This window comes from Homarus americanus, unplaced genomic scaffold, assembly GCF_018991925.1.
Source record: "Homarus americanus isolate GMGI-L3 unplaced genomic scaffold, GMGI_Hamer_2.0 scaffold9181, whole genome shotgun sequence".
NCBI lineage: Eukaryota > Metazoa > Arthropoda > Malacostraca > Decapoda > Nephropidae > Homarus > Homarus americanus.
In genome coordinates this window covers 165,886-191,007 of record NW_024719959.1, presented here as the reverse complement: position 1 = coordinate 191,007, position 25,122 = coordinate 165,886, and the positions used below count along the sequence as shown (strand labels likewise).

At 42.4% G+C, this 25,122-nt stretch overlaps 1 protein-coding gene across 1 annotated transcript in view; it reads left to right on the top strand.

Annotated features, from left to right (window-relative positions):
• The first annotated feature begins 3,606 nt into the window (after window positions 1-3,606).
• Window positions 3,607-25,122, top strand: part of LOC121860332 — a 95,732-nt gene continuing 74,216 nt past the window's right edge. Inside the window, exon 1 of the mRNA XM_042357400.1 lies at window positions 3,607-4,294. The gene's annotated coding sequence lies outside the window, so the exon portion shown is untranslated. The remainder of the gene's footprint in view (window positions 4,295-25,122) is intronic.

Below are 25,122 nucleotides of genomic sequence, written 5' to 3'. Positions count from 1 at the left end.
CACACACACACACACACACACACACACACCATACACACACACACACACACACACACACACACACACACACACACACACACACACACACACACACACACACACACACACACACACACACACACACACACACACACACACACACACACACACACACACACACACACACACACACACACACACAACATACACACACACACACACAAGCCTCCTGGAAACAATGTATCTCTTCTACACCCGATTTTTGTCCTCTGTGTGTGTGTGTGTGTGTGTGTGTGTGTGTGTGTGTCTGTATCGTTGAGCTATACACGGATTGTTTCTTTTGTTCTTCAGCTGAATGCACTTGGTGTTACTGAAGTTGTGGTCTAATTTTGTCTAAATACTGAATGTGTTAGAGACACTCTCTCCTCTCTCTCTCTCTATATATATATATATATATATATATATATATATATATATATATATATATATATATATATATATATATATATATATATATATCAATCCGTATATCTCTATCACCACAAGAACATCCCCAGGTTGGACAGGTGTCAATATAGCGTCCAGGTGAGTGACTTCAATCAGTGCTTTACCTGGCCACCACATCAATTAATTATCAATCACCGCAGAGGAGATGGTCAGTTTGTTCTCTGGGCCCGCGCGCTCGTGTGTATGTGTGTGTGTGTGTGTGTGTGTGTGTGTGTGTGTGTGTGTGTGTGTGTGTGTGTGTGTGTGTGTCTTCGCCATCAAGTACATATTCAAAAAATACCTGTTAATTAAAGACGACAATTTAATTAACGTCAACTGTATTGGGGTTAACTCTCTCACCTGTTGTTGATTACATTCTTTGTGTCAAATTTAGTTAGTTAGCCCACAGGTGCTATAAGTGGGGGTTAAGGGACTGGGCAGGTGAATGGGGAGATATTGGAAATAGATATGGGATGAGAGAGAAGGTGTGTGTTGTGGATGAGTGTGTTGGAGGAGGTTGTTGGGGAAGGGATGTGTGTCTGTGATGAGGGAAGGGAGTGGAGGGGGGAGGTAAGGGTGGAAGGTTCAACAGGAATTTACGGAATTTGGCGAAGAAGAATTATTTTATTAGTTAAAAATTTCAAAAAAGGGAGGAATTTTTGGGGGGAATTTCTAAAAATGATGTTGATTAAGGAGGAATTTTTGAAAAGGTGCCGAATTAGCTGGAATATTTTTGAAAAGGTGTCGAATAAAGTAGAATTTTCCGAAGCAAGAGCCGACTTAGCTGTTCCATAAAAAAGTTAGTCAAGCAGTGATATCATGAGAGTACACAGGTAACTCAAAATAATTAAGAGTTGCCGGAAAAAGTGCTTATCATATTAATTAAAATTTTCATACCTTGGTAGACAAGAAATGGGCCATTTTAGTACGAATATACCGACCACATGAAGATTAGACACCCCCAGATTATTCCATCTGATAATTAAAAACCTTAACCTAACCTAACCTAACCTAACCTAACCTAACCTAACCTAACCTAACCTAACCTAACCTAACCTAACCTAACCTAACCTAACCTAACCTAACCTAATCTTCAAGTAAAATCTGCTAGGGTGTCTTATCTTCAGGTGTCCCGAATACCCAGATTTTTTTATACCAGGAAAACAAAAGTTAAACCGATTTTGGGGGTGAAAGTTTATTTCTGGTTCCCATGTTGATTGTGAGTGAAAGTATCAGATTTGGGTGAAAGTGAGTTAACACGGGATCACGCAACTAAGATGGTCAATGTTTCTGTTGTAAAGTAAGACACAAAGTGAGAGAGAAAGAGAAAGAGGGAAAGGAAAAGAGAGAAAGAGAAATATAAGTAATGAGAAAGCAGATGAAATGTTTGTGTTTGATAAAGAGAGTAAGAGAGAGAGAGAGAGAGAGAGAGAGAGAGAGAGAGAGAGAGAGAGAGAGATTCCTATTATCATAACCCTTAGTAACACGAGAAACACCTGTAATTAAGTCGTACAGGTAATCTACTCACCTGGGAACCCTTTATATACAGCTTACAATGCTAATTAAAACATTTATGTTATATTTTGGGCGAGAATAGCCTAGGAGACTGCCAGCACCAATGGAATACAAGGTTAAAATGCTCTCTAATTTGCACTTGTTGGCGCGTGTGTGTGTGTGTGGGGGGTGGGGGAGCCAGATGTGGAGTGTATGTAAGTAGTAGGTGTGTGTGTGTGTGTGTGTGTGTGTGTGGGTGGGTGGGTGTTTGTGTACGTGTCTTATCACTCCCGCACACAGCAACTTCAACCTTCCCCCTCTTTCCTCTCCCTCCCCTCCTCTCTCTCACTCCCTCCCTCACCCCCCCTTTCTCTCACTCCTTTTTGCGATACAGCGGCCATTTGTTGTAACTCTGTAAAAGAGTAAGTATTTTTGTAACTTTGTCTGTTGGTCTGTCTGTCTGTCTGTCTGTCTGTATGTCTGTCTGTCTGTATGTCTGTCTGTCTGTATGTCTGTCTGTCTGTCTGTCTGTATGTCTGTCTGTCTGTCTGTCTGTTCGTCTGTCTGTCTGTCTGTCTGTATTTCTCACCGTATGTTTATCTGCCTGTCTGTCTATCTGTTTCTTTGTCCATCCGATTATCTATCCATCGTTCATCCATCCACCCACCCATCCACTTATCTATAGACAGACATATAGATAGATAGATAGATAGATAGATAGACGTAGACAGACAGACAGACAGGCAGACAGATCTATTCTTCATTATTATCATTTTCCTTCTTCCATATTTATTGCACTTTTCTCTTCTCTTATCGTTTATCAGAAAGTCGCTTCTTGTTTCATTCTCTGTTGCTTTTGTGTTTCATTTTATATAATTTTTTTAACTTATTGTATGTAGTGTGTGTGTGTGTGTGTGTGTGAGAGAGAGAGAGAGAGAGAGAGAGAGAGAGAGTGTGTGTGTGTGTGTGTGTGTGTGTGTGTGTTATGTGTGTGTACTGTATAATATGTGGGTTGTTTACATGTGTGGGGGAGAAGAGGAAGAGGAGCTGGGGGAGGTAGAGGAGGAAGGGAAGGAAGAGGAGAAGCTAAAGGAGGACGTGGAGAAAGAGGAGAAGGAAGAAGGAGGAGGAGAAGGAGGTAGAAGAAGAGGAGGAGGGGGGGAAGGAATAGGAAGAGGAGGGGGGAAGGAAAAGGTAGAGGTGGTGTGGAATGGGAGGACCTAAAGGAGAAAGAAGAGGAGGAAAGGGAGGAGAAGAAAGAAGAGAAGGAAAAGATGAAGTAGAACAGGAGGAGGAGGACCCACCACCACCACCACCACCTCGCTGCTGGTCCTCCGACAAGCGAAGCACAACACAACGACGACAACCAGATGAAAATCACCGCCATTAAAGCGCCCTTCTGTCTCTCCTCCCCTCCCTCACTCCTGACAGATACTTCCTACAGTCATAGGAACCTGAAGGATACGAGATCTACATCAAGAGGAGGAGGTAGAAGAAGAGGGGGAGAAAGGGTAGAAGGAGAAGAAGGAAACCCTCCCTCCATCGGCAAAAGTTCATGGTACTGATTCTACTGAAGGAGGAGGAAGGTACGATATGTTTTCCCGACGGCCGGCAGCGACCCTCCTCCTCCCTCCTGTCCGATAGCCAATCCCCAGTACCCCCGGACACCCCCCGGCCGGCGTGGTGGAGCCTGTGCAGGTCGGCTCGGCTAAGTCGGCGTTGAGACAGTGCATCGCCAACAGTCGTCGGTGGCTTGTGAGCTGGTTAAGCGACTGTTCACCCCGAGACGCAACTGATAAAAATCAACAACCATACATTCCTACACACATCAATACACTCTCTCCCTTCACTACCCCCTTCTTGCCCAGGTAACAGCAGAAAATTGTTGTTAATTTGTGATTAATTTACCCAAGTTGTGAGGAAAAACACAAACAACGTGATATATTTATGACCATAAGAATCTTTCCCTCGAGAAGAAGAGGAAGGAAAAAAAAGATAGATTGAAAAAAAAAATAAATAAAAAGTAAAAAAAAAAAAGATTGTGAACGTAGAATTGTAATGAATTTAGAAGTGCTGATTGCAACAAGATTTAAGTGAGAAATTTGCATATTGAGGTGAAAAGTGACCGAATTTTGTTTCTCTCTCACACAAAAAGTACACAAGCACTTTAATGTAGTATGAGGCGATAAAAATATTCATAAAATTGAGAGAAAAGAGAGATAGAGAGAAAATAAAGAGAGAGAGAGAGAGAGAGAGAGAGAGAGAGAGAGAGAGAGAGAGAGAAAAACATCGACCTTAAACGACCATACCATCATCGTTCACTCACTAACAGCAGGTAAGTGTTAATCACCTTAATTATCTCATTTGCTTACGTAATTAGTGTCTTTTGTTTGTTGTTTATCTTCGGAAACTCGACCAAAAGTCACCCATTATAAAAGCGACAGGTAAAATACTTTGTGCTTTTATACTATGGACAAAAGTTTTTATTACTCCTGTAACTACAAAACTGAAGGTTCCAACATAGTCATTTTTTTAAACTGTGACTAACTAACTGCCTGACTTACTGACTGACCGACCGACTGAATGAATGGCTGACTAACTGACTGACTGGCTAATAAAGTAATGATATTCAATACGCATTTTTATTCTTGTGGCCGCCTGAGGAGTTAACGGTCCTGTTTGAAAGGTTTACCTGTACCCCCTGTAATTTACCCAGTCGTGGTATATTAACTTAAACTCTACTACAGGAATTAACTGGCACTTATCCTAATAGGTACTTAGTCTAACTGACACTTATTCTAACTGGCACTTATCTTAACTGACTCTGGCACTTATTCTAACAAGCACTTAGTCTAACTGGCACTTCTTCTAACTGGCACTTAGTATAACTGGCACTTATCCTAACAGGCACTTAGTCTAACTGGCACTTACTGGAGTCTGACACTTAAGCCTAACTGGCACTATCCTCACAGGCACTTATCGTAACTGACACTTATCCTAACAGGCAGTGGCACTTGTCCTAACTGGCACTTAATCCTGACTGACACTATCCTAACAGGCACTTATCCTAACTAACAATAATTTTCCTAACTGGCACTGGAACTTATCCTAACTGACACTTATTCTAATAGGCACTGGCACTTATCATAACAGGCACTGGCACTAATCCTAATAGGCACTGGTACTTATCTAACAGGCACTGGTACGTATCCTAACAGACATTGACACTTATCCTAACAGGCACTGGCACTTATCTAACAGGCACTGGTACGTATCCTAACAGACATTGACACTTATCCTAACAGGCACTGGCACTTATCCTAACAGGCACTGGTACTTATCCTAACTGGCACTTATCCTAGCAGGTACGGGCGCTTATCCTAACTGGCACTTATCCTAGCAGGCACTAGCACTTATCCGAACTGGCACTTATCCTAGCAGGCATTAGCACTTATCCTAGCATGCACTGGCACTTATCCTAAAAGGCACTGGCACTTATCCTAGCAGGCACAGGTACTTATCCTAACTGGCACTTATCCTAGCAGGCACTAGCACTTATCCGAACTGGCACTTATCCTAGCAGGCATTAGCACTTATCCAATAACTTATCCTAGCAGGCATTAGCACTTATCCTAACCTTAACCTAACTTGATAAATCTCAATTTGATCTCAACTGAATGTTAACCTGATTTCTATAGTCCTCTTAACTGAAACCTTAACTAGTATACGCTGTCGTGTTCCAGCTTAACTGACCCTAACTAAAGACTAACTTAACTCCGCCTAATTGAAACCGGAGTTAATGTAGTCTACCTTAGGCCAGGTTACCTTACCCTAACTGAGCTAACTGTAGGTACTCTTAACTTGGCTGATTTAACTTGATTCTAACATAATATATTTCGCCCTACTTTGCCTTAACCTAACCTAACCTAACTTGACCTGACCTGACTTGACCTGACCTGACCTGCTAAAATTTGACTGATCTTAACTGAAACGAAACCTAACTTACCTAACTGAAATTGCCTTAACTGTATCTTAACTGGACTTAATCTACGTTACCTTAACTTTACGGAAATCTTGATCTCATTTAACTGAAGCTAACCTAACCTAACCTAACTTAACTTAACCTCAACAGCTTAGGGTGACCTGGTATGAACTCCTTCTCCCTGCAGGTTGTCCCTCCCTCTCTCCCTCAGTGGTTCTCTCCCTCCGTCTCCCCCCAGGTGGTCTCTCCCTTCAGGTTGTCCCTCCCTCTCTCCCTCAGTGGTTCTCTCCCTCCGTCTCCCCCCAGGTGGTCTCTCCCTGCAGGTTGTCCCTCCCTCTCTCCCTCAGTGGTTCTCTCCCTCCGTCTCCCCCCAGGTGGTCTCTCCCCCAGGTTATCTCTCCCTCCCTCCCCCAATGGTTATCTCCCTCCCTCTCTCCCCAGGTGTCTCCCTCTCCCAGATGGTTCAGCCTCCTACGCCATCTTTCAGCACCACCTGTGACACTCAGATGGTGCGCTGAATTTTACAAAAATCTCCTATGGACTAAATCCTTCCTGGACATAATCCCTCTAGGCATTATAACCCTGGACATAATCCCTCTGGACACAACATCCCTGGACATAATCCCTCTGGACACAATATCCCTGGACATAATAGACATACAGTAATTACTAAGGGTATAATCCCCCTAGCGAGAATCCCCCTAGACATAATCTCCCCTGGACATAATCTCTTAGACATAATCCCCCTGGACATAATCTCCCCTGGACATAATCCCGCAGACATAATCCACCTGGACACAATCCCCCTAGACATAATCCCCCTGGATATAAATCCCCCTCGACTAAATCCTTCTGGACATAATTCCCCTAAAAATAATCCCCTGGACGTAATCCCTCCCTGACTCCCTCGTGCTGACACTCTAATAGGGGAGGCGGCCTAGTCAGGATCCGTCAGCTCAGAGGTTGGCATGTTCGAAGTATCAGCAACTCGTATCTAAAACGTCAGCCCACTTGACCTCTTGTTAAAATGTCAGCTACCGGGAGAACTTGTTTGGTTGTCAGCTTGTCAAGATTTCTGCTTGTCTGGATGTCAGTTTATCAGGATGTTAGCTTGTGAGGATGTGAATTTGTCTGGATGTCAGCTTGTCAGGATGTGAGTTTGTCTGGATGTGAACATGTATGGATGTCAGCGTGTTTGGATGCGAGATTGTCAGGATGTCAGCTTGTCAGGATGTGAGTTTGTCTGGATGTGAACATGTATGGATGTCAGCGTGTTTGGATGCGAGCTTGTCAGGATGTCAGCTTGTCAGGATGTCAAACAAACACACAAGACATTTTTACAGCTAATATCAATTTCATATGGTTCAGGAGCGGTGGCGGAATGGATACCGTGCTCGCCTTCTGTGTTAAAGGCTGTTGGTTCGACCCCGGGGCACTCCTACTCCACCCAGCTGTAAATGGGTACCTGACTGTACAAGTTTGGGAGTGAAGATGGTCGAGTGTAGTGCCGGGTACTTTTGAGCTGAGTGTTATGAGATAATGGACCTTATGCCACCTTGGTATTGATGCTATATGGGATTATTCATGTAACTATGGTGGCGGTGATAGTGGTGGTGGTGGTGATAGTAGTGATGATGATAGTGGTGGTGATGATAGTGGTGGTGGTGAAAGTGGTAGTGGTGAAAGTGGTGGTGTTGAATGATGCTACTACTACTACTAATAATAATACATATACAGGTATTATTATTATTAACAGTTCCACCTCATTACCAATATATTGACAAATACTAACAAAAAATTATTATTTTACTCGTATCCTGAAACACATTATTGGTGTATGAAAAAAAAAAAACATATTACAATACCTTTTTTTCGTAATGGGAATAAATACTTTTTTTTTAAAGGGAAAGGAAAATATGTTTTTTTTTTATTTATGTTTTAAAGATTTGTTTAATGGTCTCAGAAACCAGGAAGAAAGTTTTAATGCCTTCTGAAGAAAATTATTGTTCTCTGTTCCCGGTTTTTTTTGTTTCCGAAGAAGAAAAATAGCGGACACGTAATTAAGTACCGTCTCTCTCTCTCTCTCTCTCTCTCTCTCACACACAAAAATATTAAACAAAAAAAATACGAATAGGAGAAAACACACACACACACACACACACACACACACACACACACACACACACATTGTAGGAGATTAAAACAAGGTGAGGATCTCAATTAGCAGTGTGTGGCGTGTGTTTGAGGAGAGAAGGGAGCGTGTTAGCCGAGGCAAATGTGGGAGTGAGGGAAGGAGGAAGGGAGGAGGGAGGAGAAGGTTTGTTGATACGGAACCACTACCCCCTCCTTCCTTCCTTCCTTCCTTCCTTCCTTCCTTCCTTCCTTCCTACCCCTTCCACCCTCCCCAAAGAAGAGAGGAGGAGGAGGAGAAAGGAGGGAGATGAGGTGCAGTTTTCCAATATAAACAAACCTCCTCCTCCATCTCCCTCTCCTAAATCCTTCCTCCCTCCCTCCCTCCCTCCCTCCCTCCCTCCTCCCTCCCTCCCTCCCTCTTCCCTCCCTCCCTCCTCTACCTCCCTCCATCACTGTATCGGTGAGTGGTGTGTATAACCCGTCTTTAAAAGTTATATCTGGATTACAAACTGGAATCAATCGACTTGCCTTTTTCATTTGACGCTTTAATTGTACACCACCCGGATATAGCGTAGGTATATCCCCCTCTCTCTCTCTCTCTCATTGTAGTTACATTCGTCAAATAAATTTATTAGTTGTAAGAGATATAATAATAATAATAATAATAATAACTGTATATAATTAATCATTAGAGAGACGATTGGCTTCGCTAATCCTTTTGAGCTGTAAGAGTCTCATTATCCCTCCCTTCCTCCCTTCACTTCCTCACTTCACTTCCCTCACTTCACTTCCCTCTCTCCCTTTCACTTTAGCATCTTATCTCCCTCTTATCTATTTTCTCCCTCCCTTGACTCTTCTCTCCATTCTCTGCGTTCTCTCTCTCTCTCTCTCTCTCTCTCTCTCTCTCTCTCTCTCTCTCTCTCTATTCTTATTTCTTTTTCTATTCTTTCTCCTCCTCCTTTTCGTTCTCTTCCCTCTTCCTCAGTTTCTCGTCTCTTCTCTCAACATTTCTCCTCTTCTTCCTCCTTGTATTCCTCTTCCTCTTTGTTCTCCTCCTCCTCCTCCTCTTCATCCTCCTTCCTCCTCCTCCTCCTCCTCCTCCTCCTCCTCCTCCTCCTCCTCCCCTCCTCCATCAACATCTCCTTCCTCTTCTTCCCCTTCCACTGACATCTCCTCTTCCTCCTCCTCCTCCTCCTCCCTCCTCCTCCTCCTCCTCCTCCTCCTCCTCCTCCCTCCTCCTCTTCCTCCTATTAATACCCACCGGCCTGTGAACGTCTTAGGTACCGAGTGTTTGTAGGACTGAGAGGGAAGCTGAGGGCGGTGGGCATGAGAGGGAAGTGGGATAATGGCGATGAGAGGGGGAGTAGGATAATGACAATGAGTGGGGGGAGTGGGAGGGATAGTGGTAATGAGTGGTGAATGGGATAACGGTAATATTATATGAGAGAGAGAGAGAGAGAGAGAGAGAGAGAGAGAGAGAGAGAGAGAGGAGAGAGAGAGAGAGAGAGAGAGAGAGAGAGAGAGAATTATAAGGAAATAGAAAAAAATCATTATTTATTTATGTATGTATTTATTTATTTATTTATTTATTTATTTATTTATTTATTTATTTACGTACATGTATATCCATCACCATTCAGAACTTCTCCACCAATCACCTCCAGAAATCATACCTTTTCCACCAATCAGACGTCTCCACCAATCAGATGTATCCACCAACCAGACATATCCACCAATCAGACGTCTCCACCAATCAGATGTATCCACCAATCATACGTCTCCACCAATCAGAGATCTCCACCAATCAGAGATCTCCACCAATCAGAGATCTCCACCACCATCACTTCCAATCACCACATAAATGTCGACTCACTAATCGCTGTTTCTGAAACCTCTGATTGTCAATGATTCATATAGTAAAGGAATCTGATTCGTAATGATTCGTGTGTTTTAGACCCGGTTTTGGAATGATTCGCATTGAATGAGCCTTAAATTCATAAAGATTCAGTTCAAATACGTAAAGATTCACAAGTTTATTGGTTCGGATTCGTAAAGATCCACACAGATTTGTAAAGATTCACACGTCATTGGGTTTGGATTCGCGAGTTCAAATCCTTACCCTCCTCCCCCCCAATAATCGTATCATCATGACCCCCTTAAATTTTTACAAAGTGAAAGCAAAATGAAAGCAATAAAAATGAGGAGAAAATACAGAGTGAAAGCAAACCAAAAATACAAAGTGAAGAAGAAAGGAAAGGTGAGAAGAATGGATGATGATAATGAATAAATTAGAAAGGAAAGAAAGAAGAAATCAAGTGAAAGTAGACAAAAGGAGTGACTTTATTATTTCTCATTTCTCTGGAGGAAAAACTCAAGACACGAGAGAGATGACATTGTACTAACACAGCTGTTGGAAGACCCTGGTCTTAGGAGGAAGAGGAGGAGGAGGAGAGGACAAGAGGAGGAGAGGTCAGGGGGAGGAGGAGGAGGAGGAGAGGACAGGAGAAGGAGGAGGATGAGGACAGGAGGAGGAGGATAAGGAGAGAACAGGAGGAAGAAGAGAGGGCAGAAGAAAGAGGAGGAAGAGGGAGAGGGAGGAAGATCCATTCCTTTAGAACGTTATATATGGAGGAGTGAGAAGTATTCATGAGGATTATCTTGGAGGAGGAGAGCAGAAGGGGGACGTGTTTTGGAGGGTGAAGTCTTTGGAGGAGCAGATGGAAATGTTTTGGAGGTATGGAGAGAACTTTTGGGGAAGATAGAGTTTGGAGGAAAGGTGGGATATTTTTTTTTTGCAGGGCAGAGTTTGGAGGGTAAGATTTTGTAAGGTAGAGATCTGGAGGGACAGAGGGTAAGGTTTCTGGAGGGATGGGGGTGAGGTTTTGTAGGGTAGAGTTTTGGAGGGCAGGAGAATATGGTTTTGGAGGGACGGAGGGTAAGGTTTTGGAGAGTTTTTATGGAGTAAAATAACTTCGAGTATGAAATTTTGAAGAACGAGAAAATTAAACATTTTCGTCGTGTTGGAGAGAGAGTTTGAAGGCTGAAATCAAATGTTGGCGAGTGAAGTGTTGGAGTAATAGGTCAGTGATATTACTCTCCGAATGTGATACTTGAAGAGTTTGATTGGAGCAAAGTAGAGGTTAAAGTTTGGAGGAGGAGGAGGATAATGCTGGATTTAGAGGAGATTGAAGTTTGAAGGAGACGAGCGTGAGTGAGTGAAATTTTAGAGGAAAAGGAGGAATTGAGAGAGGGAGAGACCGAGGGAAAGAGGGAGGAGGAGGTTGAAGGACAAGGAAGAATATGTAACTTTTGGAGGAGGAGGAAGACGAGAAGAAGAAGAGGGGGAGGAGGAGGAGAAGGAGTTGAAAGCAGAGTGTGTAACTTTTCGAAGAGAGTTTAACGAGTGTTGGAGGAGGGAGAAGGGAGGGACCTAGAGAAATGTTGAAGAGGTAAGAATGACGTTGACAAAGAGAGAGAGAGAGACTGTGAACGTGGAGAAAGAAAAACACACACACACACACACACACACACACACACACACAACGCAGAAACTTTCGAGAGAGAGAGAGAGAGAAATAAAAGAGAAAGAAAGAGAGAGAGAGAAAAAAAAAATCATGAGAAAATCCGGATTCAACAAGCGCCTTCAGTGACGAACGTAAACATCTGGTATTGAAGAAAAAAATTCATAAAAAAAGAATTAGATCGAAAGAAAAATAAAAAAATATAAAACTCAACATGACAAGAACGAAACAAAATGGAAAATATGAAGAAGTGTGTGTGTGTGTGTGTGTGTGTCGGGAAAGGTTGTGAGGGGGGGTTGTGCGTAGTTGTAAGACGAAGGCTACTGTGAGAGGTTGTGAAAGGAAGCTATGAGGGAAGGTTGTTCGATAGGGTTATGAAATATACATTCGGATATTTGGTACACCCAGGTACACTCAGGTAATCGGTTAACTCAGGTAAACTCAAAGTACCCTATGTCTGTACGCCGTCACTACTTGAACTTAACACCGGGGGCAGCTATCACAAGTGGCTCCTCTCTGGCTCTTAGACTAGTGGGACATGATCACGTGCAGGGGAAAAATGTGATGACGTTTGTATGAAGAGGAGGAGGAAGAGGAGTAGGAGGAGAGGAAGAGGAGGAGAGGAAGAGGAGGAGAGGAAGAGGAGGGGAGAAGGATGAAAAGTAGCGAAGTATCATGTCTGTTGTGTTAATGCGTAAACTGGGGGGCTTAGTTTAGATTTAGTTAGGTTAGGTTGATATTATGTTTGGTTAGGTTGATATTATGTTAGGTTAGGTTAGCGTTAGCGTGTTTAATCATCAGGTGAAATTTGTTTGGGTGCCTAAATTTCAGGTGATTCGACTTGTTTGTACTTTATAAAAAAAATATCAGTCGTTTTCACGGACAATGAGTTCGCTTCTCAAAGTTTCTTGAGTCGAATTTTCCTCGTAGCTGGAGATGTGAGGAAACACTTTGCTGGGTTAAAGTTAATATATTCATTCAACATCCTAGACCTCAGAATTACATCGAGACTCTACCTTAACTGGACACGTTCACTTAGCACCAGTTAGTAGACATAATTACACTGAGACTCTACCTTTCATTACACTGAGACTCTACCTTTCAATACACTGAGACTCTACCTTTCAATACACCGAGACTCTACCATTCAATACACTAAGACTCTACCATTCAATACACTGAGACTCTACCATTCAATACACTGAGACTCTACCTTTCATTACACTGAGACTCTACCTTTCAATACACTGAGACTCTACCTTTCAATACACTGAGACTCTACTTTTCAATACACTAAGACTCTACCATTCAATACACTGAGACTCTACCATTCAATACACTGAGACTCTACCTTTCAATACACTGAGACTCTACCTTTCAATGCACTAAGACTCTACCATTCAATACACTGAGACTCTACTTTAACTAGATACATTCACTTAGCACCAGTTAAGAGACAAAATTAACACATTAAAACGCCATTAACTCGTATACAGGACACATTTGCCAGAGCGCTTCATAACATCTGTGTCAAGCGGCCCAGTGAACCATTACCCGAAAACCAACACATAAATTCACTCTCAAATACATAACATTAATATATGGGTTTGACTACAGCTAAAAAGTATATTGACAAATTGGTCATATATCCTGTGGTTAAATCCTCCCGTTGTTGTTATGCGTGAATTCTGTAAGCCTTTTTTTTTTATTGCTATTTGATTTGTTGTTTTCAATTTCCTGTTCTAGTTTACACGCGTCGGTAATACTTAACTTTCTTTTCGCACACGAGATGGCAGCACAGTACAGGTGATAGATGGTGGTGGTGACACTATTGACAGAATATTCAGTAAATTTACAAATTGTCTTCTGTTAATGGAGGTAGTTTGATGCGTGATATTATTTACTGCACTATCGGTCAAATATATGGAGAGATATTTGTTTACTTTACCTGTCAATCAAATCAAATGGTACCTGAGGGTTGGCGACCACGGCCCACTATTATAATCATATTCCAGGGTTGTGTGTTTCCTCATAACCTTCCAGAAGTTGTATCTCTAATAGGACTTACAACCTTTAATGTTATTCATCCCTCTCAATCTCTACGCTAAGCTGGAATTAAGCTGGAGAATTCTCGTGAACTTAAGCACCAACAGGAATAAGTTTGTGAATCAATAAGGAAATCAAATCAGCGTAATCAATGTGTGGTAATAATATATATCCTGATTCGTGATAATTTATTGGAGGGGGGTGGAAGAGGGAGGGGAGAGGAAGAATGAGGGGGGAAGAGGGAGAATGAGAGGTGGAAGATAGGGGAAGGCGAAAGAAGAGGGGAGATGGGGAAAGGGAAGGGGTGGAATGGTTGATTTTTTTATTTTGCCGCTTACAGCGGCTACTTTATTGTGCACCCCACACTCATCCTGTGAGCGGTAGCGCAAAAGGATTACAGAGTAGAGTTTACAACGGGTCATAATAATTAACCCCCGTTGTCAGGATATTATGGCACTGAATGTTACACAGTATTTCAAGTACATTATTTGTTTAGTTCTATACATAAAGGGTAACTTATTCACAACTGCGTGAGTACAGGAGTGTGAGGCAGTATGTCTGAAATGGGAGGAAGGGGGAGGGAAGGGGAAGGGGAAGGGAAGGGGAAGGGGAAGGGAAGGGAAGGGAAGGGGGGACGGGATCAATCACGTATAATAAATGCCTAAGAGTATCCCTTTGTCTCTCTGTCTTTTCTCAATTAACTCAATTTACGTTTAATTATATAATTCTCACAACCAAAAAATAAATTAAATATTAAGAACGTATTAAGGTATTATTTTAACAACTCTAATCACTTAAACTTAATTCCTTCAATAAACTTTAACCACAAAATGTATTACATCTTTTATCATCACCAAGAACTAAGAATTTTTAAGAATTGTAATCTTTAATTTTTTATTTGAGATAAAATGCGACGGAATGACCTATATCTTAAGCCACGCGGGGAGGAGGAGGAGGAAGAAGAGTGAAGAGGAGGAGGAGGAGGAGGAGGAAGAAGAGTGAGGAGGAGGAGGAGGAGGAGGAGGAAGAAGAAGAGTGGGAGGGAGAGAGGGACAGGTGGAGGAGGAGGACGGACATGTGGAAAAGGGGGAAGAGGAGGAGGAGGAGGAGGAGGAAGAAGAGGAGTAGTAGTAGGAGGAGGAGGAGGGCCCAAAGAACATCAAATCATCCTCCACCTCCTCATCCACCTGCTCATCTAACATCCATCATCCGTTTGATCAGAAACCAACAGCACCAACATCCACTTTCTCTCTCCTTTCTAAAACTTTCTTGACAACCTGACAAAGTTTTAAACTCTTATCTCCTTATACTCGTCTTCCTTCTTTCTTCTTTCTTTCTTTTTACTCTTCTTTGTTTTCATTCCTGTTGTTGTTTCTTATATGAGAGAGTTTAAATGATATATTGATATTGTATTTTTTTATAATGTGTAGTTTCTGTTGACATTCACCCGCTTGGTGTTGCCACTGTCTGTCAGGAGGCTGAGGAAACTAAGCTAACTCTCTCTAGTCTATAAAGAGATCTGTTTCATATTTTTTAAGAATTTTACAGTTATAATATAGAAGATTATAGGGGGGCGGTGTATAAGAGGATCAGAGATTATAGGGATCAGCTCCTTGACTTAGTTGTTTGTTAAGGATTTATGTGTGTGTGTGTTTGTGTGTGTGTGTGTTTGTGTGTGTGTGTGTGTGTTTGTGTGTGTGTGTGTTTGTTGTTATGTTGCTGTTGTTATTGTTATTTTAGGTGTTATTTGGTGTTATTATTATTATTATTATTATTATTATTATTATTATTATTATTATTGTTATTATTATTATTATTATTATTATTATTATTATTATTATTATTATTATTATTATTATTGTTATTATTATTATTATTATTATTATTATTATTATTATTATTATTATTATTATTATTATTATTATTATTATTATTATTATTATTATTATTATTATTATTATTATTATTATTATTATTATTATTACTGTTATTATCACCACTATTACCTACAAACACCTGAAGAGAAACCCAGATCTTCTTTACTCTTGGAGAATTCTCAAGTATCAAAGACCAGAAGAGGTTGAGAGACCCTAGTGAGACATCTCACAGGGGAGGTAGGGCGGTGAGAGATCGATTTTGAGATAAACTTTTGGCAGAGAGTGACGTGCGCTGGGTGTTGGCCAATCAGGAAACTATTATATAACTTTGGCAGACAGAGGTAGGTCATGTCAGGTCACAATACAGGTTAAGGTCACGGCTGGCCCCTCCCTCTTGTCTCCCACTTCCTTCTTTCTTTCATATTTTGTTATTTCTGTTTTTTTATTGTTAATTGTCATTTTTTATGACTCCTTTCTTGTGTTTTCATTCTTCTTCTTCTTATTATTATTATTATTATTTTCTTTCCTTTGCCCTTTAACTTTTAATGGATTACGTCAAAATTACATCAGAATTACGTCACAGGTCAACGTTCACACCACCCAAGTTTAGGTGACCTTTGACCTCTCATGGTTGAGGGCAGAGGTGAAGGTCACGACTCAGTGAGTTTAACACGACGATGAGGTGAGGAGTCGTGTGTGTGTGTAAATATGCGTATATATATATATATATATATATATATATATATATATATATATATATATATATATATATATATATATAATCATTCAGAACCACAACTCGAGTACACACGACTGCGAATCTGTGTGTATATACATGTGTATGATCACAGGTATACACGGCAGCGTTTATGTATAGTCTGGTGTGTGGTGTTAGGAAAGGTAAGCGTTTCACAGGAGGGAGAGGAGGTCATCCCTTTTCCCGTGCTGATAGAGGGAGCGATAGGTAAAGGTGGGCGGTCAACTGGGAATGTGATGCAGCGATGTGAGTTAGCAGACGGTGAGGAAGGGAAGGGGGGAGGAGGGTAGGGGAAAGGAAGAAGGAGGAGGGGTAAGGAAGAGGGAGGAGGGATCAGGAAGAGTGTATGAGTGTAGTGTGAGAAAGTTTGAACTATCCGTATCTGGAGTTGGGGAAATTACGTGGTAGTTAGCCTTGTCAACCCTTGTTACATCTTGTAATAACCAGCCACACCTTATCCTACCTTGTTTTGACACCTTGTCATAACCAACCACACTTTGTCACACCTTGTCCCTCCTTGTCGCACCATGAGAGGAGGAGGAGGAGGAGGAAGAATAAGGAGAGGAGAAGGTAGTGGAGGAAACAAAGAAGAGAAGGATGAACGAAAACGAGAAGGAGGAGGAGAAGGAAGAGAAGGAGGAGGAGGAAGAGGAGGAGGAAGCGGATAAAAGGAAACAGATGGAAATAAGGAGCAAGAAATATAATGAAAAGTAAGAGGAGGAAAAGGAAGACCAATATTAAGACAAGGAAGAGAAGGAAGACAAAGACAAGGAAGAGAAGGAGGAGGAGGAGGAGGAGGTGCCGGCCATGTAATGAGGAAATCCAATTACAAGAAGATGAGGTCAAGAATAGTGTGAGCATTGTTGACGCCCCTCTCTCTCTCTCTCTCTCTCTCTCTCTCTCTCTCTCTCTCTCTCTCTCTCTCTCTCCCTCTCTCTCTCTCCCTTTCTTCCTCCCATTCCCTTCCTCTCCTTCCTTCTCTCCCTTTCCCTCCCTTCCCTCCCTCTACTGCCTCCCTTCCTCTCTCTTCCGCCCTAGGATGAGCGTGTGGGGGAGCCGTGAGCGGAGGAGGAGGAGAAGGAGGGTGTACCTGGTGACAACTGGGCTCCCTAAATTACTTCCTGTCTTCCAACACGCTATCATGTTGTTCTTCCGCCCCTCCCCGCCGCTCCCCGCACGTTCTCCCACCTTCCCGGACCTCCCCGCCCCTCCCCGCCCCTCCCCGCAACCTCCCCGCAACCTCCCCGCACCTTCCTCCTGCTGGTATAGTCACGGTCAGGTAGACTTACGCACGTACGCACACGTCCAGCGTGAATCTAGCCAGGGAAGACAAACGCACACACGCACACATCCGGGGTACACATGACTAGACAGTTATACGCTCACTTGATCACTGGGGATATACGCACACGATCATTTGTCGCACACACACACACACACACACACACACACTAACCAATATAATAACGAAATAACTAATTGGTTATCTTTCCCCTCACGATCCCTTTACTTGCGTTATTTGAACGTAAAGGAGGTAGGGGTAATACTGATAAATGAACGCCAAAGGAGAGGCGGCAATTATCGACAGGGAATTGCTGGTTCATTGTGGTTGAGAAATACAGTCATAATAATACAATGGAAAATCGATAATAAGTTGCTTTTACCTGTCTCGTGCACGAAGGGGGGGGGGGGTTAGTCTCTCTTCCTCTATAGTAATTCATATTTGAGAGAGACGCCACAAAAGTAGTTTCACTCTTAAACCTTAAAGAATTTTTCCTTGAGATTTTTACTCTCTCTCTCTCTGTCTCTCTCTCTCTCTCTAAGAGTCCCCGTTACTCTCCCCCCTAGTGAGCACCCTCACCTCTTACTTATTTTTACGCCATTATTTCTCTCTCTCTCTCTCTCTCTCTCTCTCTCTCTCTCTCTCTCTCTCTATCTCTCTTATCCGTGTTTACATGTTCTGGGAATTCCCCGGTCTTATCTTAGACAGGAAGTAGGTCAGAAAGATAAGAAACAAGTCTTCTTAATGTCTTCCTCTTTTCTTCCTTCCTCTTCAATCTTCCTTCTTTCTTTTTCTCCATTTTTTGTCTTTTTAATTTTTCCTCTAATCCATTTATCATTTCTTTCGTATTTTTCATCCTCCTGCTTCTCCATTCTTCCTCCTCTCCTTCTCCACTTTTTCTCTTCATTTCCTTTCTCACGTCTTTCCTTACCCCTTCCATCATCATTTATCTTTCTCTCTCTTTTGTTTGCTGTTCCTCTTGTTCTTTGTTGTGTTTATTCTTCGTGTTTATCTTCTTTTTGTTAAGTTTTCTTTATTATTTATCGTCTATTATCGTCTTCTTCCTTATTTATGTCTTCGTACTATTATAATTGTCTCTTATTTTCTTTATTCTTCTTCATCTTTATCATTTATGACTTTTATATGTTTTATTATTTTTTCCTATTTATATTCCTTCTTTATCTATTCTTACATTATCATCATTATTTTTCTCTTGCTATTCCTTCTTTATTGTTTTTCGTTCTTATCATTAATTACTAATTTATGTTTTCTGTTTTTTATTCGTTTTTATCTTTCTGTCTTTATGCTTTCATTCTTATTATTATCATTATTTTTAGCCTTTTCTTCTTTATCTACTCTTCCTTTACTTATCTCTCTCTCTCTCTCTCTCTCTCTCTCTCTCTCTCTCTCTCTCTCTCTCTCTCTCTCTCTCTCTCTTTATGCTCCTTCGATATCTATGAGACGTTTCCTCATCCTCCTCCTTCTTCTTCTTCTCCTATTCATCCTTCCTCTGCGTCTCCTTCTTCACCTCCTTCTTATTCTTCTTTTCCTCCTCCTCTTCCTCTTCCTCCTCCTGTCCCTCTCTCTTCATCCTTCTCCTCACCCCTCTCCTCCCCCTCCTCCCTCCTCCTCCTCCTCCTCCCTCCTCCCTCCTCCTCCTCCTCCTCCCTCCCCCCTCCTCCCCTTCCTCCCCCCTTCCCCCTCGTGATGTAGGTGCAGTCGTTCAGGGGACACAATGGTCATGTATTGCCACTTGGTCGAGCTGGTCGACTGTACATCATGGACCAACGCCCTTCAACCTTCTCCAATCCTCTCCAACACCAGTCAATCTCCTCCAATCATCTCAACGCCATCTAGTCCCTCCAATCCTCTACAACACCACCCAATCTCCTCCAATCATCTCCAGCACCATCTAGTCCTCCAATCATCTCCAACGCCATCTAGTCCCTCAATCCTCTCAACACCACCCAATCTCCTCCAATCATCTCCAACACCATCAATCTCCTCAATCCTCCAACACCACCCAATCTCCTCCAATCTTCCAACACCATCTAGTCTCAATCATCTCAAGCCATCTAGTCCTCAATCATCTCAACGCCATCTAGTCCTCAATCCTCTCCAACACCCCCAATCTCCTCCAATCATCTCCAACACCATCTAGTATCCTCCAATCATCTCAACATCATCCATCTCTCAATCCTCTCAACACCATCTAGTCCTCAATCATCTAATCTGTCCTCCAATCCTCTCCAACACACCAATCCTTCATCAACCCTCTCCAATCCTCTCAAACCCTCCACCCATTCCTTCAACTCCCTCTAATGACCCTTACCCTCCAGTCCCTCTCCCCAACCTCTCTTTACCTCTCAACCCTCTCAACTCTCCATCCACACCTCTTCAAGACAGACATCACCCCCCCACCACACACCCCCCACATACCCCCCCAACCTTCATCGTAAGTAGAAACGAACTCGTTGACGATATGGAGGTTTGGGGGAAGGGGGAGGAGGAGAAGAAGGGAAAACGAGGCGCCCCTGGAACCATCACCATGAGTGTCACCATCAGTTAGAAGAGGTGTCCTTTAACTTCTGCGGTCACCATCATCACGAATATGTGTGTGTGTGTGTGTGTGTGTGTGTGTGTGTGTGTGTGTGTGTCGGGTCTGGATATCGGTTTATGTCTGGAATATTTTTTTTTATTTATTTATTTTATTTTTTTGTCGATACCAAATGTTGGAAGATTCTCAAGAGCTTCAAAGTCATTCTCATCTGTCACTGTTTTTGCTGTAGTTCTTTAGTGTGTGTTTTTTGTTTCTTTAGATGTTTGTGTATTTGTTGTTGATGTTAGTGTTCTTGTTATCTGTTTTATATTGTCTGCTTGGGGAAAATTAAACAATCTCACTCCAGGTTTCCTCTTGAGAATTAACTTGTTTGTTTGCTGAAGGTTTTAAATAATTTTTAGAGATTCAACATCAGGTTCAGTGTTCTTCCTGTTTTGTGTTACATCTAGACAGTGGGGCTCCTGTGCTGGAAATGGGTTTGTTTTTTATTTATTTTTTTTTGGTTTTGTAAATATATATATATTTTTTTTTTGGGGGTGGTGGGAAGTGTAGATTGTGTTGTGATTGTTGTTGTTGTTGTTGTTGTGGCTGTTGTTGTTGTTGTTATTGTGCGTTAGTTGTAGAGTGAAGTTGTTAGTATTGATACGGCGTGGTTACATATAAACAATATTTCTTGTCACCACCACCACCACCACCACCACCATCATCACCGCCACCACCACCACCATCATCACCACCACCACCACCACCACCACCACCACCACCACCACCACCTCACCACCACACTCACCACCACCACCTCACCATCACTGCCACCACCACCACCACCACTCCACCACCACCACCACCACCACCACCGTCACCACTCACTCAATACCACCACCCACCACCATCGTCAGCTAGTAGTGGTGGTGGTGGTGTTGTTGTGTGGTGTGGCAGGATCCAGGGAGCCATGAAATCTTATCGCTAGTCTTTGCTTCAGACATGTTTCCTGTCAGTGTTGGCGGGACATCTTGTATCGACGGGGGGCCTCCAGACGCTGTAAAGTTAAGCTGTTCCTCTGTGTGTGTGTGGGAGTGTGTGGGTGTGTGGGTGTGTGTGGGGGTGTGTGAGTGTGTGTTGGTGTGAGAGTGTGTGTTTGTGACAGGCTGGTGTTGACAGTGAAGGCGTTCCACCACTGATTGTAGCCACCATGTTTTGCACCTCTGAGAGACCTTTTTACCAGACTGAGCGTGTGAGAAAGGGTCACACACACACACACACACACACACACACACACACACACACACACACGCACACACACACTCATGTTCCCACCACCTCAACACGATACAGTAAATACCGTTTGTGATATCAAGGGATTCATATACCTCGATGAGAGCACTTCCTCCACCTCCTCCTCCTCTTTCTCTTAAGTGTCTTCGTCTTCCTCTCTTCCTCTTCTCCCATTTCTCCTACTTTTCTCTCCCCTCATACCTCTTCTTCTCCTGTCCCTTTCCCTCTTCTCATCTTTCTTCCCTTCTCTCTTCTTTCCCTCTTTCTCCTCTTCTCCTTCCTCAATTCTTCATCTTCCCCCTCCTCTTCCTTCTCCTCTTCCTTCCATTTCTCATTTCTCATCCCTTCCTACGTCCTCTGTTATCTCCCCTTCCTGTACCCCCTCCCCCTCCCCCTGCCTGGTACACTGTCTCTCCTCGTGCCAAATTCCCTACATAGATAATACCTTCCCTTCACGACTCTGGCACTCTACTACTACTACTACTACTATTACTACTATTACTATTACCCAACCACCACCACCACCACCACTACTACCACCACTACTACCACCACCACCACCACACTGGACAGGATCGATGTCAGCTACCAGTGTCGCAAGCCAGTCATGATAAAGGCTTGGCAGAGTTGCATGACCTTCGTGTGCAACTGAGATGGATGTTTTGCATGAAATAAGGAAGGTATAATGTTACCACGAGATGTTGCAGGGTTAATGTTGCATGGCTGAATGAGTTGTTTGTTTTCGACTGATCTGTTTGATATAGTTGCTGATAGAGATGTGCTTGAAAGAGAGATCTGCTTGATAGAGTCTCGAGAGATGTGCTTGATCTGGTTGAGAGAGATAGTTTTGCCTTTGAAGACCTTTTATACCGTTCTTAAGAGACCTTTTGAGATATTTTTTAAAGACCTGAGATATTTTTTAAAGACCTGAGATAATTTTTAAAGACCTGAGATATTTCTTAAAGACCTGAGATAATTTTTAAAGACCTGAGACAATTTTTAAAGACCTGAGATATCTTTTAAGGACCTGAGATACTTTTTAAAGACCTGATATAATTTTTAAAGACCTGGTGTGATTTTAGAGACCTGAGGTGTCGTTTTCAAGACTTACCTGTAAATCCTGCCGAGTAAACATCATCCATCTTGCAGGTAATCCAGGTGAAAGTGATTAATGATCCACCTGACCACAAGACCTTGACACTCTCATCATTATCATCATCATCATCATTATCCTTATCAGCTATCACCATTATCATCACCCTCAATAGCCATTATCATCACCATCATTATTACCGTATTATCACCATCACCATTATCAACCAAACTGTTAATTTGTCATCATCACCACCACAATCACCATCACCACCATCATCATCACCATCACCACCATCATCATCACCATCACCACCATCATCATCATCACCATCACCACCATCATCATCACCATCACCACCATCAGGTTGAAAGTCATCATGAACATCACCAGCACTGAATCCAATTTACTCTCAGGTATTGCAATATTCACTCACCCTGGCTCGCCTCCCCGCCATCATCAAACACGATCATACTGGGAAAAAACTCACCACAGTACACACGCTTATAACGACCACCGCAGTACACACGCTTATAACGACCACAACAGTACCACACGCTTATAACGACCACCGCAGTACACACGCTTATAACGACCACAACAGTACCACACGCTTATAACGACCACCACAGTACCACACGCTTATAACGAACATCACAGTACTACACGCTTATAACGACCACCGCAGTACACACGCTTATAACGACCACAACAGTACCACACGCTTATAACGACCACAACAGTACCACACGCTTATAACGACCACCGCAGTACACACGCTTATAACGACCACCACAGTACCACACACTTATAACGACCACAACAGTACCACACGCTTATAACGACCACCACCACAGTACACACTCCCTTGCCTAAATATATGCACATAAAGAGATACACACCCCTGAAAATACGCACACAGACCCAGATTCACCCCCTAAATATGCACACACACACAAAGATGTTATCCCCAGTAATTTGAATAACGACAAACTTCCTCATTATGTAAATACAGTCAAGGTACACATATGACGCCATCTTTAGATCCATAAGTAAACAATACAACCACCCTTTAATATCAGCATATTCAGGTAAAGATTCACTCTCAGAATCTTCGAGAATCACGGGGTTGGGGGAACATGTTTCTTGGACAGGAGTATACAGTTTTCTATTCTTCACTTGGATGACTGCCCAACCAAGCCAAAGTGTGGGTACAAAATATTTATTCTGTGTGTGTGTGTGTGTGTGTGTGTGTGTGTGTGTGTGTGTGTGTGTGTGTCTGTGTGTGTGTGTGTGTGTGTGTGTGTGTGTGTGTGTGTGTGTGTGTGTGTGTGCTATGTTTACCGTGCATATATATGATCTTCCTGTGAGATTTTATCAACCAAGATACTTCTTCCTCCTTATCATTATCGTCTTCTTCCTCCTCTTAATCCCCCTCCTCTTTCTTCTCCTTCCTCCCCTCCTCCTTACATCGCCCCACGAAGCACAGTACCATTAATGTCACTTTACATCATTGACCCCTGGTTGTACCACACCACAAGGCCATATCCCCGCCCCTCTCCCATCCCCTTCCCTCTCCTCCCATCCCTCTCCTTCATCACTCCTCTTCCTCATCCCTTCCTTTCCCTTACCCTCTATCCTTTCAATTTCCTCCCTATCCCCCTCTCTCCTACCCCTTCATCACCTCTCTCCCTCCACCCCCTTACCTCTCCATCACTTTCTTCCTCAATTCCTTTTCCATCCCCACCCCCACCCCCCCCTCTCAGCCATCATGGACGTTGAGTATAACGTAACAAAATCCAAGTGAGAGATACGCCTTTGCAATCCTTTTTTACGAGAACAACATAATATACAATGGATCCTTTATTGAGAGAGAGAGAGAGAGAGAGAGAGAGAGAGAGAGAGAGAGTGTGTGTGTGTGTGTAGTTTGACATTTTTTTTTTTTCATTTTGCTTTTAATTTAGTGAGTGAAACGTGAACTGAGTGATACGTTGTAGTTTTGAAGTTGAGTTTAATTTCTCTACGTCAATTAATCTTTTTGTTGATATAAAAATAAATATGTATAGTATGTATATATATATATATATATATAAATGTATAAATGAAAAATAAAAGCGATGTTTGTATTAATTCGAACAACGATTTGTATGTTTTGTGTTTGTTATTTTGTTTGTGTTTTGTTGTTGTATGTTTGTTGTTTTTGTTTGTTGTTTTTGTCGTTCTCATTCGTCATGTTTTTATTTCGTGTTTTTTTTAACCATTTTTATTTTTCCTGATTGTTTTGTGTGTTTTTTTGAGGTAACATTTTATGGAGAATAAATTTATATGTTGCTCACACACACACACACACACACACACACACACACACACACACACACACACACACACAAAACACCTGCTCACGAAACAGAAAACAGTCAAAAATAAACACCCCTCACAGCCCTCCTTAGTATGCAAAATATGCTAAAAAAAAGGTCGATCAGTGACTACTGATTCTCACCTTCTTTCTCCTCTTGCCATGGCCCTCTCTCTCTCTCTCTCTCTCTCTCTCACCTGTCACACCTCCCCAGCAGACACGGGCGGCGGCAGACACGGGCGGCGGCAGCGACAAGGTGACGTCAAGTTAGATTAATAGGT